This window comes from Ambystoma mexicanum, chromosome 13 (genome assembly GCF_040938575.1).
Source record: "Ambystoma mexicanum isolate Mex_15411 chromosome 13, UKY_AmexF1_1, whole genome shotgun sequence".
Classification (NCBI taxonomy): domain Eukaryota; kingdom Metazoa; phylum Chordata; class Amphibia; order Caudata; family Ambystomatidae; genus Ambystoma; species Ambystoma mexicanum.
The window spans coordinates 441,345,721-441,357,375 of record NC_090938.1 but is presented as its reverse complement, the minus strand read 5'-3'; the positions used below and the strand labels follow the sequence as shown (position 1 = coordinate 441,357,375).

The window sequence follows — 11,655 nt, the reverse complement described above, 5'->3', positions numbered from 1 at the left end:
AGAACAAGGCAGGAAGTAATGTGTTGAATCATTATTTTTATTTTATTCTCATTTGAGTATAAAATATATCAAAATCACTGAACATTTTTAATTAATTCTTATTAAAAAAAGAGAGACAGAGAGAGGGTATCCCAGAAAATTCAACATTCTAAAAACCGAGCTAGACATCAGCACAGAGATGTCCTTTTGAAAAAAGACAATAAAGAAAGAAAGCTGGGTGAGGACCAACTGGTTTGTGCTCTCACATTCAACACACAACATAACAAAATCAAGAAAATGATATCTAATCACTGGCATTTACTCCAGTTGAATATGTTGGCACTACCTAAACCTATCTATGCCTTTAAAAGGGGCAGGAATATTAAAAACTGGGTGTCTACGGCAGAATGGAATCAAATACAAGAAAAACAACCCACTATTACAGCGGCCTGGGGTATGCCCCCTTTTGTGGGACACTACCCTTGTGGCAATTGTTGCAATTGTTCCAGCACTTCATCTATGGCCACTATTAATATTCATGAAAGGGATTGGACGCTAAGGCAACATACCACCTGCCTTAGTTCCAAGGTAATATACGTAATAATATGCCCTTGCAAAAAGGCTTACATTGGAAAGATATCTCGATCAGTCAAATGACGTATAAGTGAGCATAAATCCAAGATTAGAACTGGCCAAATGACTGCCCTGTTGGTTATGCACTTCTTAGAGCTGAATCACAGTCCAGAAGATTTAAAATGGTGGGCTTTAGAAAAGGTTTTCGGTGCGGATGCTGCCAACACTGTAGCACGTTTGTCCCAAAAGGAACAGTGGTGGATATACCACACGAAAAGTTTAAGCAGGTGGATGAATCAGTAAGAGGAAAGAACTGATTCTCTATTCCTTGATGTGTTCTTTTCAGCTGACTTTTCTGGAAAGACTGTCTCTTTATAGTTCCTATTTTTCATTCATGTTTTCTCTTTTGTAGCATGCACCTTTGGGGTGGCACGCTGTACTTAATCTATAGTGACTTTGAAGATTCTTATGATTTGTATTATATATATATAGAGTCGTGGCTATTAAGCAGTACTTTTCTACTCTTCTCTTTTCGAGCACGAGATCATTTCAACTTTTCTCTTTTTTCTTTTTGATTATGGTCCTTTGGTCCGTGTTGTCCTCTTTCGTGCCCCTGAGGTATACCTTTCTTGATGTTTCCACTCAGGTTCCACTCTGTCGTGAAGCACGTGGCTATATATTTGAATGTTAAACATTCTATTATTTTGAACAAGGATTTCATGGAGATAGTCCTTCGTCAATTTTTACTTTAACTTCCACACTCGCCATAGCACTAATATGCATGCCATGTTATGCACAGGACTCGATCACCGGCTCTGTCCTTTATTTGTGTTTACGTACGTGACAGCCGCATTAAAAGACGGACTTATGCTTTACTTTTCGGGCGCTGCCGTTTGGACGCCAACCCCTCACGTGTTCTATTCGGGACTCGAGCTGGGATCGAGGTAAAAAGTCTGCCCCGTGCGCATGCCTTTTTTTATACTCTGTCTGGCAAAGTGAGAGTGTAGTGAATCGCTTTATGATAAATGTGCTTTCTCAGTCAAGCCACATCTTCGTGTATGATTCCATCAACATTCTGGAATCATACACGAAGATATAACCATGGTAACAACTAACATTCTTACAGAGAGCTCTTTTGCTCACTCTACTTTTTCTTTTTCAGACTCTAAAGGGGCGAGCCTCCGTTACGGCTTTGAAAACAGAATACTGCTTTCACTTCCCCTCTGCATTACGCACCCGATCTCGTAGCGCACAGGAAGCTGCTGCTATACTTAGTTAGGTGAGATTAACTCCTTCACCTTCTTTATCTATAGCCGTCCTTTGCACTATGATATTTTGCTAAATCCTGGGTATTGACCTATAATACGTTCTGTTTCCCTCTCTCTTTTTTTTAGAGAAGCATCTTTTCAATACTTGTGAAACACAGTTTGCATATGGAAAGAAAAACCTTCGGACTGAAGGTATTGCATCTTTCTTTTTGATTCTTTATCCCTTGTAGCTTCTCTCTACGCTATGACACCTTGCTAATTCTGGGGTATTGATTCACTATACAACCGTTCGGTGTTTCCCTCTTTTTATAGAAGCATTGTTGGAAATACTTGTGAAACACAGTTTACATATTGAAGGAAAAGCCTTCGGATTGAAGGTATTGCTTCTTTCTTTTGACTCATTTAGATCGTTGTTCGTGCCTTATGTGCATCAGGGTCCTTGACTTGAATTTATTTTATGTTGTATTTTCTATATTAGATTGAATCTGGGGAACTATTACCACAGAGCATCTCCAGAGACCACTGGGTCCTAAGCCTCATGGCGAACCATTTGGGGTTTGCAGGTAGGATCCAGATCATAGTTTGGCTGAATCACGGCATGGTTAGGGTGTTCGACTGTAGTTGGAGCTACTGCACGAATTGTTAGTGTAGAAGAATAGGGAAACTATGCTTTAATAAAATATGTTCTCTATCTGTTTGACCATTGACCCTAAAATCCCTAAGGGGTTTGGATGGATTATAGAAACAACACATATATGTATGCTATAGTTTCTTGGGCATTTGCTTGATTAATACATCTTGCGAGTATGAGGACTGAATGTATACAGAGGGTCCGCATAAATGGCTTAACGTTTGGGTAAGAGGTGGACCACAACAGGTCCCTCCCCTAGTTTTGACCTAAAATATTGCTAGACAAACTGAGTGAGAAGAGACAGGAGTTTTGTGTTTTTTAACAATATTTTAACTGCATGCTATTTGTTTTTAGAACTTTGTTAATGTTCACCTATCCTGATGAAGACACACAAAATATGTCAAGTCAAAACTATTTGCCAACTGGGAAGCCATTTTTCTAAAGAAGATGTATATGCTGGGGCACCAATAGTTGATATTTTGTTTGGAGTGAACTATTGTCAGAAATATATATGGAAATGAATTGGATTTTTATTTCAAAATAATTAAATGTTTTAGGAATTATGTTAGTTTGAATGAATGAATGAATGAATGAATGAATGAATGACGTTAGGATGATTTTTGAATAAGAATTAATTAAAAATGTTCAGTGATTTTGATATATTTTAAACTCAAATCAGAATAAAATAAAAATAATGATTTAACACTTATTACTTCCTGCCTTGTTCTCATCAGTTCCTCTTGCTGCCCTGGCACCACCTTTGTTTCATTATATGGTCTAACCTCAAGGTGCCAGTGGCGGCTGATGAGGTTCCCATCTTGGGTTTGTTCAATTTTGCTGATGAACATGTACACTAAGAACCTTTTCATTAAATGGTGGTTCATAATCTTTGTTTAATAACATAATTACTATTAACCAACAAAACATTACCTTTTTGTGTCGAGCTGAGGAGGATAAAAGGTTTATCCATATGTCAGATTATTCACATTTTTACAGAGGTGCAAAAATGCCTGCCAATTTAGCACCAATGCTGCTGCTTGTGTAATAGGGAAGGGGGCAGACAGGTTTTCCCAATAGGCGTTATTTAAGAATGTTTGCTTCTTAACATGAAAAGAAATGCAGTCCACTGATTTCTCTTCATGTTGTGCAGCAAACGTAGTACTAAAAAAAGTGGGATTCATTTTTTGCAGGATACGATTTGGGACGAAATCTGTTTGTTTCATTGTATATTATCTCAGCATTTGTTCAATTTCTTGCATTGGTGCAAATGGTAGATAAGCTGGCGGCACTCAAACCTGTGATTGGCTGATTGCACAAAGATATTTGCTGCAGGCACGCTGACTCACTGAACTATTTTACACCGCACTGACTGACAGAATTGTGAAGCAACTGAGGGGGGCGTGAGCTTCCTCATTGTAATTTTGTTGTGGTATAATCACTGCAGTGTCCTTAATAAAAAGGATACAAACCTCTTCTTGCATCAATGAATGCAGGCATGTGGTTACATTTTATTTTTTAGATGTGGTTGTCTAGATGCATTTTTGGTTCCTCTTCTACAGTGATTGTGCTGGTGAACAAACTTCCTGTACATGTTGCTCTTAGCAAGGTCTGGCCTTGTCATTTCTTACAGTGCACGATTTGCACACAAAAAATATATGTGTGCCCCTACAGAGCATATATAGAGAAGGCTTGTGCCGGCGCCACCCTGTGCCTCCAGCGATGCGCCCAATACCAGCACTGAAGCCATGGCCTGGCAGAATTTGTGGCTCATTACAAGTATGCCAGTATTCTTGCGGTAAATCTACCAGAATAACGCCAAACGGATTTACCAATATCTCCACTTGGTCTGGCGGAATGTCCACTGGATTACGAGTGGTGGTAGCCGGTGTAACTCCCCATTTCATGGAGTCCCATTGGAATCCATGGGGGATTTTGCCGGAATTACAGGCGCCGGTATTACCAGCACCTGTAATACCGGCGATGTTTGCCGGTAAGGTGCCAGAATGACCTCCAGCTCTTAGCTGGAGGTCATTCCGCCACCTCAGCAGCAAACTCGTAGTTGCCCAGTGCAGTAATGTGCCGGTATACGTTAATGCTGGCACGTTATTACTGCACCCAGCAGCTTGTAATGAGTCCCAATGGGCCTCATTACACGGATGGCGGTGAACCATGGCGCTATTAGCGGCATGGTTCATGCCGGTAAAATACCGGCACCGCCTTGGTGGAAAGGGGAATTACCGCCCTATTCCAAGGTTGGCGGGGTGGTAATTCCCCCTTCCACCATTGCCCTTCCCCATTCCCATTTTTGCCCCATAGGGCTCTATGGGAATGGGGAAGGCGCTAATTACGGTACCGCAAATTGCGGTACCGTAATGAGCTCCCTGGTCCCTTTGCGGGTTGGTTTTTAACGCCTGCAAATAGCAGGCGTTAAATTCCCCAACCCGCAAAGGGACCTCGTAGTAAGGCGGTAAGGATTTACCGGTACAGGTAAAATACCGGTACCGGTAAACCCTTACCGCCATCCGTGTAATGAGGCCCAATGTCTGGTGTCCCCCACACCTGCCCACCATCCCTCCCATGCCGACTGCCAGACATATGGGGGCAAAGAGGGGGCCAAGGGTTGGGGAAGGAGGAATTTTGCTTAACATATATTTCGTTTTAATGTCTTGTACTTATTTCAAAACATGTTCAATCTTTACATCCCGTATGAAATTTGGAAGAAATAAATATTGTTTAAAACAAAAAAAACACTTTCAGATGTATAAATTGAGCACAGCCATTTACACTTCAAAATGAGCATTGGCAAAGCCAAAGGTTTTTGCTTTTCTAAAGGCAGACATGTTGCCCCATGGAAATAATTTTAACATCAAAACTCTATATTATAATTTTCTACATATGAGCCCAATACAATGAATATGTTACTAATGTGGCGTTTTTCCCTTGCTCCAGGGAGGGACTGGAATGGAGGATAACGGCCTGGCCTGGCAGCGCGAAGCGATCGGCCCGAGCAAGAAAAAATAATTCGGCAAAAACCCATCGAAAAAAACAATGTCGATGAATGAACATAGGGCAATGCAAAGGGCATGTAACCACAATATAAGTATCTAGTGAAATGAAAAGCAAGGTCCAGGGTTGCTTACTCAGGTTTGTATCCAACCCTCTCCTTAGGGCACAAATCCTACTGTGTTACCCTATTCACCCTTTCATCCTTTTTCTGCTCACACTGCAGGGCACCTTCCCTGCTACACAACTATTCATGCCTTGTCATCTCACACGCAACACCTTCTCATTTGAACAATGTTGTGGAGTATTTTCTCGTTCTGCCTTCTTAATAATCTGGACCTGCAACCCTCCCCTCCCCCTTTCTCTCTCTCCCCAAGTTTCAATGATCATGCATTTCTGAGCTCCCAGGGCACTCCCACCACCCAGCCAAAGGAGACCGGCTTTAGTACTATTATCGTCTCTGCACCCCCAGCTCTGAAGGTTGCCTTTCATTTTGCAACACGCTCATAACTGGTGTAAGACACTCTTTTAAAATGTTCCTCTTCCCTCTTTATGAGCGTGTATAGTCTGTGAACTTCTACATATGTCTGGCCTGTGGAATGTTAGCAGACCCTGCAGATGGCCTTCAGAATATTTCATCTGGATAAAGTACCAATTCTGCCATAGTTTTATCAATATATTTTGTATGAGTTTGGCATTGCACGTTTGTTTTTGCTCTGTGAAATTGACACTGATTGCTGATTGTGCAAACAGATGAGGAATGGGGGACATTTCTTTGGTGATAGATCATCTGCAAGTTGTGGTCTTATGCTTCTCTTTTTACCCAGTGTCACCAAACTAGTAAAAGCTCATGGCAGAGCTGTATCCCACAGACTTAGCAGGTGAGTGGAACCGTAAGAGGGTCCGTGGCACCACTGATATGCTTAAACTACTGACAATCCTTGCAAGGACCATCTACCATGTGAGATGAGACAGCAACCAAGCCCAGCCTCTTCTGTCTTTACACACCCATAATGCCAGGTAACCACCCAATCACCCCTACCATACCTTTTATCCAAGTCACATATTCAACTTTCTCTCCAACCCTCTCCCTAGCCCATACCTTTCATCCTTTTCCATGACTCACCTTTTTATCTCAAATTCTTTTTTTTTTTGCTGATCGCATATTTTTATCCAACCCCTTCCTTAATCCACAATTTGCACATTTTGCCGCGTCTCAACTTTAGGAGGAATTTTCCAAACCAGCCCTTTGGGAAAGGTCAACGTAGTTGGTGAACAAGGTCAAATATACTATAGTCTACCAAACGCTCCTATCCACAATATTCCGAAGAAGCCTGTGTGGGTGAAACGCGTAAATCATTCTGCCTAAGTCCATTTATTACTGAAAATAAATAAATGCAGTTTAAATGGTGAAATCTGGTGTGAAGCTTCAGATTACCTGAAGACTCTGGTGATCATTGTCTGGACGAGTGCTGTTTAATGTAGGGAATTCCTACATCAGAATGAGAACATATATATATATATATATATATTTATATATATATATATATATATTGTTTATTGTGATTTAGTTTATTCAACTTTTCACAAATTAATACTACAAAATATCAATTAATAGAAAACAGAAGATAAAAGATGCACCATGGCAACTCATTGACAACTTGGGCACCACCTCATGCTGGTGAGATTGCCTAAGAAGATGAATTTGTTATGTCAAGTTTCCTTTTTTATGAGTCTAGCAAAGCTTAGCAAAGTCTTGATATGTTATTTGTGCTGTGAAAAATTGTCTGATTTCATGTGTCTTGCTTGGTTGTCCATTTGTTTTAATTTGTATCTTATTCTTATGGATTTTATGTACTTGATATTTTGAAAGGTTGATTTATTTCAGCCAATACAAATCAAAATAAAAAAAATTAAAAAATTAAAGATACCTCCATCAGTAAAACCCAAGAAAGAAGGGAGCCCAGGAGGCCCACCAGCACCCCCCCCCCGACCCCCACAATACAATTCCCAGGATGATTGCAATTTTCCTCTACATCAGTGAACATAGATATTACACAGTTGGTCTGATAGCACAGCGAGTAGATAGCTCGCTTTGACATTTGTACAGAGCCTGCTGACGAGATTCGAATCCCAGCAGGGCCAAACTCAGCCTTTCATCCTTCTGAGGTCGATAAATGAGCACCACACACCGTGGGTAATAATAAGCACCGCTCAGATACCTGAGGGTTTGTAGCGCTATATAAATGCAAAATTAATATATATATACACACACAAGCTGGTAACAATCTCTGAAGGAAACTACACTACACCTTACCCTCCAACACATTAAACAGCTATTCCATAAAGCAAGGCACAAACTGTAACTGTAAAGTGTCAATAAAAGAGAAGAAATAGCAATGTATATATTAATTATGACACATGAACCTCTCTTGAGCAGTCCTTCCCTAGCAGGTAAGTAACATATTCAATTACTCAGAGTCAATGTCCAGGACAGTACGTGGTTGTAGGGTAAGAAGTCCCCAGTTCTCCTCTACATGTATTGCCAGAGCCAACAGGTAAGTACAGGTGTCTTTCAAAACACTTCTTGAAGAAAGCAGGCAAGCAAGCAAAACTAGAAGTGGTCCCCGAGACCCACCACACCCTGGGCTACACAGCGGGGAAACCTAGGCCACAGCCAGGTAATGGTAGTGCTGTCGAGTGGACTTTGCACACATTCAATCCGTATGGTGAAAGGCGGGCACAAGTGGTGTAGTCACGCTTGCATCTCAGACTCCTATTCATTTGGTGATCACCACCCAGGCACACAGAATCACTGAGAACACTACGTCCCCAATGTTATTTCTGTTGTTAGTGGTCCAGCTGTCACAGGTGCAGTGGTTAATGTTGGTATTAGTATTCGGTCTGGCTATGCAGTGGTTTTGATCTCCAGTTCTGGGAGTGTCTCTGGCAGACCTTGAGACCACCAGCACACAGCAGCAAAAGAGGTGCACTAAGCAAAACCCAGCTGAGAGGTCAGCAGGCCTGAGTTATGGCAGCTGCAAAGAACTGGCTCCATCATCACAGTTGAGAACAGCAGCAGCAATGTTCCTGGGCTACAAATCAAAGATCTGCAGAGTCCCATGCACCAGCTCAGGGCGGTGACAGTACCAGCAGAGAAGCATGGTCGTACAATGCCCAGCCCCAGGATGGTCCATGATGGTCCAGGGACACTTCCAAAGTCCACCGATAGCAAGGAACTGATACTGGGTGTAGGATCAGTTGTTTCAAGGTGAAATCCAGTCCTGGTCTGCTGGCTCCACTGTCTCCGAAGTCAGTGGACGCACTTCCATCTAAGAGGACACTATCATTGAATTAGTACATAGTGCTGCCACTGATGGAGGCCTGGGCGTTTGCTGCATGTTGCTCCCAGGACCCAAGGGGCACTAGCACAACTTCAGATCCAACATCTCTGGGTACAGAATCTGAAGAGAATGATGTCCCTGTGAGTATACTTCTATCCTCTTGGGAGAAGGCCAGATTCACAGAGTGGACCTCCAACATCTTACCCTTATGTCTGCAATTTCCTTTCCCATGGACAATTGGTTCACAAGCCATACATGCCCCAAATGTCTTAAAGAATGGGAGCGTACCCTAGCTAGACTCTTTTATTGGGACCGGAAGCCCCACTATCCTTACCATGGCCACCCTGTGATTTACCCGCGTTATTCTTTACTGGGCCTCATGGGATGCATGTGCATCACTAGTACCGACCTCTATCGATTTTCTTCTTTGCCTCTTCAGATTTATGGGACGTCCCCTTGTCCTTACGGGGGCACCCTACGGAAGAGGCATAGGTCTGCAACTACTGTCGATGCCTTTGGGTCTAGCGCCATAGAGTCTGCTAGCTGCTGCTTAAACTCAAGGGACCAAGGATTAAAAATAGGTTACAGCATGGTCAAACTGATGAAGCCTTCAAAGGAGGCTACTTAAAGACCATCCGCCCATCCACTCAGGTTTTTAAGGGAGCCACTCCCAAAAGTAACCATGTTACATGGTCCTTCTCCTTATAGTCTCTGAACTTCATGAGTATAGGGAAGGGGTCTCCTCAAACTTCAGGTGCGGAGCCTATTTAGATTTGTCATAATCTTTTCTTTCAGCCGCATGCAATCGCAACAATGCACTACATCTACTCTGGGGGAGTCTAATAATGAACTATGTAAGCTGATCAGAAGCACTAATTCCTTGCACCTCTGAGACAAACTCAAAAGCAGTCACCCATTCAATGATGTCCTTCTTCTCATCATAAGCAGATGCTTACAGAAACTTGGATCAGGAGAGGAACAGCAGCCAACACTGGAGCTATTACCACCATTTTGATTGGCAAAATTAGTTTCCATCTTGAGATTTTATAACTAATTTCTCTCTATTGCCTCTCCCCGCATGTTCTTCTCAATCCTACCAGCTTCAATCTGGGTGAATTTGAGCCTTAGTTCAACGTCTTTGGTTCACAGCTTTTCTTTTCCCAGAGGTAGACTCTGATGGGCTAGACGCAGGTCTAGACAATGGAGAGGTGGTTTCACAGGGACACAATCTTGGGTCCTGCACCAGCATCACCCCAACAATCATCAGGGAGACTAATAGCACTAGATTCGCAATGGCCTTTGGATTAACTAATTCATAGGACCAGAGGTACACAAACCCTTGACAACCCACAATGCTTTCTATAGTTCTACTTTGTTCTTAGCCAGGGATTCTGCAGTGTAGGCTTCCATGTCTATGGATTCTTGCAGTATATACTATCTTCAATATTAGTCCTTTGTGTCCTTATTAATGTTGACCAATCTGTGATGCCTCACAGAGTCCCACACATCTGTATCCTATCACTGGGAACCAATTGTTAAGAGGGAATTTCAGAAGCATCCCAGGACAAACCCTCAAAAGGGTAACGTAGACAGGGCAGAAAGGCAGGCTTTAGGAGATCAGGTGCTGGGGTGTAAGTAGAGTTAACAACACATTGATGAATCCAAGTAATGAAGCAGCGCACAAATGTATATACATATACTATTTATTGTGCCTTAATCACACATGCAAGTAAAATATTCATGCAAGTAAAACTCAAGTATACTATATACGATAAAACACTCATATCTTCACATATACAAATATATAGAATACATATATATATATATATATATATATATATATATATATATATATATATATATATATATATATATATATATATATATAAAAAATGTAATGAAAACACTTTGTTAAGGGGACGTCATGGTTAAGTTGCGCCTATGAACCTATGAAATTCTATGAAAAACCTTTGTTAAAGGGACATTCTGGTTACAAGTAAAACGGAAAACCCACAGAAATTCACCAGTTATGGTAAGCTAAGCAACCATAAATCGTGCCACCACCGTGCACAGCTAAGACTAACACCCAGGACATCAAAGATGACATCACAAATTTCATTGATGACATCACATATCTGGCCCACTTGTTTTTGTTCACTGACATATATAGGCCAGGTGGTTTTGTTCACTGACAGTCAGAATATTAAAATTGAAAAAGGTGCTATATATCTAGACGTTAATCTTGTCATATGTTCTTTAAGTACTTTCCTTAGGGTTCGGTCTCAGCTCATGGTGCACATACATGGGTAAATGAGCAGGCCTCAAACACACAATTCATTTGTATACATGAAGATAAACTTTAATGTCATTAACATTTTCTGATGATGCTGTTTCTTTCGTCCTTACTTTAGTTTCCCTATATGTGCCTCTGATTTGTATGCATTGTGGTTATTCATATGTATTGTTTGTACCAGCACAAGTGTTGTAAGTCTTGAATTGTTAGCTAATTATTACATGTTTAACATTACTCAACATTCTGATACGATAGCATTCATTACTGTAATATCCAAAATTACAAGATTATAAATAGTGTACTTCTATGGTGCATGCTGCAGTCATTGCCTATGTTTATATATGATTACGTTTCTGCATTAACAACAACACTCCAATACAATGATTTTAGAAGAGTACATTCTTTAATAGATTTACAGGGTAATTCATGGAATTTCGCACAAAAGTGTCGCACGCGGCTGGCGCACAGCGTGCCCGTGCGAATGTCTGCGCCAGGCGCGTGCGCGAAAATCGATTTCCGCGCACAGCGTATTCATGGATTTTCGCATCCAAAACCAGCCGTGGC

General features: G+C 41.4%; 1 long non-coding RNA gene across 2 annotated transcripts; it reads left to right on the top strand.

Moving 5' to 3' along the window:
• Positions 1-1,416: 1,416 nt before the first annotated feature.
• Positions 1,417-7,380, top strand: LOC138521317 (uncharacterized). Of its 2 annotated transcripts, none has more exons than XR_011283011.1 (6): positions 1,417-1,496; positions 1,715-1,831; positions 1,947-2,012; positions 2,133-2,197; positions 2,299-2,383; positions 5,401-7,380. It is a non-coding gene; the product is annotated as an uncharacterized lncRNA (long non-coding RNA). The 2 variants fall into 2 exon arrangements; XR_011283010.1 differs by lacking the exon at positions 5,401-7,380 and adding an exon at positions 2,806-3,039.
• The last annotated feature ends 4,275 nt before the right edge of the window (positions 7,381-11,655 follow it).